The 3,442-nt window shown below is 26.6% G+C and overlaps 1 non-coding gene across 1 annotated transcript; it reads right to left on the bottom strand.

Annotated features, from left to right (window-relative positions):
* Positions 1-364: 364 nt before the first annotated feature.
* On the bottom strand, positions 365-437 carry TRNAR-UCU (transfer RNA arginine (anticodon UCU)). Its single transcript has one exon. It is a non-coding gene; the product is annotated as a tRNA-Arg (tRNA).
* Between the last annotated feature and the right edge of the window lie 3,005 nt (positions 438-3,442).

Raw genomic sequence — 3,442 nt, 5'->3', positions numbered from 1 at the left:
GCGCTCTCTGTTAAAACACCAATAGTATGCAAAGAAATAGGAATATTTATATCTCCCTCCCTCCCTCTCTCTCTCTCACCACGCACAAACCTCATGTTAAGATTTTGGAAAGTCCAACTATTATTACTGGACCTTGGTTGTAGAATTTTTTTGGCCTGATTGGTTTTTTTGGTAACAAACTTGAAAATTTTAATGAACTAGATATCTCGATTTCATATAAGTTAGAGAACAGTTCGCCTAAAAAAAATGAAGTTTGCGAACAGAAAAGACAAATTATATGATGGGCCAATGACGCCCAATAATTTGTCATACAAGTACAAGTAAAAAAGGACTGAATAACAGTGTTGAACTCAAAAAGTCAAGGCACGCCCAGTGGGACTCGAACCCACAATCGCTTGATTAGAAGTCAAGCGCCTTATCCATTAGGCCATGGGCGCTGCTTGGGGTTGAGACTATCAATTTACTTATTTATTATTGCCAACTCGAGACTCTTTTTGCAACTCTCGCTAGTTGAACGAAGTTTAATTTTGCCCATAGTTATTGTTTGGTAGCCTTCGATTTAGTTGTTGCTAGTAATCTCTGTTGATTGTACGTGTCTGCTGATATTGAATTGCCATGCTAAAGTTAAAATAATTTATCTAAAGCCCTTTTCATTTATAGAAACAATTAGTGTGTAATTAACTTTAGAATAAGATAAACCTTAACTTCCTAGAGAGATGATGGCATTTAAGTTTAGCTCTCTGACAAGTGGTATGCTCTAGTTGGGAAAGAGAGTTTCTTCACTTTTTTCTGTTTACTTTCCCCATTTCTATCATTCATTAATTTATCACTTAAAAAAATTATTTAATAAAATAATTTGAATGGGAGAAGTGGAGGGGAAAAAATGGAGAAACCCCTCTCCTACTATAACTGATGATACTTCTTATAGCTCTCTGAAAAATAGATAGAGATAACGGCATTAATTTTGGAATTTTCTTTTTTTTTCTTCCACAAAGTTGCCAACAACTAATGAGATTAGTTTGTAAGATTTATATGTGACAAGGCCCGCTCAACATTATCACATCAAATACGACTAAATTTACTAATGTAGTGAATGTATTTATAAAAAGTTTATTTTATTGTTATTCTTGTTAGTTAATATTTTAATGGTAATTGTATATTTCAAATATTTAACATTGTAAATCCATTCTTTGAAGAGATAAAGGACATCTATAACCATTGGACATATTTTTTTGTAGATAATATATGAAATTTAGTTTGTTTTAGGAAATTGCATAAATGTTTGATAGTTTTATGTAATTTTTATTGAATTTTGATTAAATTATGGCTTCTATATGTATTTGAATTGTTCTAGCTACTTAGGTTTCAATTTTTTGTAACAAGATGAATGAATAAGTAAAAATAAATGTAACATTAAAAAAAGTATTTTTATAGCAGTTGTTGTAACCATAATTGCTGCAAAAATTTTCACATTTAATATCAATAACTGTTGTTAAAAATGATACTTTTTACAACAGTTGTACTTCCCACCGACTGTAAAAAGTGTTATATTTTTTATAAATGAATCAATAAGTTTTTACATTGATTTTAGACTTGATATAGAAATGATTTATAATGACTGTTGTAAAATTGGCGTTGAAAGTCAATAACTTTTAACATCTCCCACTTGTAACTAGTGTAAATGAAATTTTTAATCACTGTTAAAATATAATCATGTAATAATAAGATTCATAGAAAAATTTGTACAGCAAGAGGGCATCATTTGTTGTTTTAAAATAATGATAATGGATGTAAGGCCTATATTTTCCTACTTACATTTTTTGTGTGTGCGTGTGTAAGATAACAAATTATAGAATAAAATACAAAGGTAATAATAAATTATAAAATAGTATATAATTTATCACAGTACATGTCTTTTTTTTTTGTGATGTTTGTGCAAAAATTAGAATAGAAAAGAAAATAATTACATTATCATTTGTGGGAAGTAAGAAATTTTAAAAATAATAATAATTTTTATTTATAATATGCATAAAGGTAACCCGTTGCAAAATAAAATTTCATGATTAAATTTTGATTTACATGGGCAATAATTAATGGATCCTGGAATATTTATTGTGCAAATTGTTTTTTTAATTAATTACGAAGGATAGAATCATAGAACTTCAATTTTTAACACCATTTTAAAATTTTCCCTCATGCTAATGAAAGAAAGAACACAAGTGCAGGGAGCAGGTAGGCCTGAGCATTCATTGGACACCACATTGTAATAAAAATAAAAAAGTCATTATTTATATATTTAAGGTGCATGAATAAAATATATTTTAAAATATAATAAATTTTTATTTAAATTTTAATTTACATAAGATAATAAATTATAAGTATATTAAAATAAATTATCTTATAAAAAATAAGTCAATTATTTTTAGATTATTTAGTATTTTTATTTTATTTTTATTGTTCAAATATTAAAATATTCCCGAACTATGTACAGGAAATTAATCTAGTTTTATATCATAATTTTGGCGCATTAGAGCATTGAGAAATGTTTATTTATTCCACTTGGATACAGCTTTTCAAAAAGTTCTCTCTTAGCCGCCACTCCTTTTTCAAAGCCGCCCTGTTTGTTTATTGTGTGTCTTCTAATTTTGATAATAATATAAATTAATTGATAATGAGAAAACTTACCATGAATGACCTTGGTGCCATAATGGTATCATGCAAGCCTTTAAAATTCGTTTGAATAATATAGAATAATTAGTTTTTATGATTTGAAGAAGAAATAATATTAATTGTATATGGTTATAAAATTTTAAAAATTTGATTGACACAAATTAAATTTTAGATATTAAATTGGTAATTGAAGCAAATTTGAAAATCAATTAAAATTTTATTATCATTATTTTTTCAATTGATATAAAATACTGCAATTGGCTCTAAGAGATACACTATCAAACCACTTATATTTAAAGAAAAACATAAATTTGTATCTCTATACTTTGTTCGTGTTTTATTATAGGTATCTATATTTTTTCGGTAGTTTAAATTCTTACACTTTTATTTTTGATATTTTAAGTCATTATATGAACAAAGTATAAGGACCTTAAAGAAATTTAAAATATTAAAAAATATAAATATTTATAGAAAAATGTAAATAAAATATAGAAATTTAAAATTATATTTTTTTAATATTTAATGCGATGAAACAGAATTACTTACTAATCCCACCCCCTTCACCTTGAACTGCTTACAAACCCTCGCTCACTAACATTTCATGAATTGTAATATTGTATTCCTCATTTTTAAAATAAATGTTTCGTCACTCAAGTCAAGACTGTCGTTATGTGCATACCGACGCACTCACACACACATATGCAAGGAAAAGTGATAAAAACTTTAAAAAAAAAAAAGTTATGATAAAGAAATGATAATTAGGTCTAAAAGA

The sequence above is a fragment of the Prosopis cineraria genome, unplaced genomic scaffold, assembly GCF_029017545.1.
Source record: "Prosopis cineraria cultivar Desert tree isolate PC_DT_omini unplaced genomic scaffold, ASM2901754v1 PC14, whole genome shotgun sequence".
Classification (NCBI taxonomy): Eukaryota; Viridiplantae; Streptophyta; class Magnoliopsida; order Fabales; family Fabaceae; genus Prosopis; species Prosopis cineraria.
Note: the sequence above shows the minus strand (reverse complement) of the source record. Positions and strands in the feature narration are given on the sequence as shown.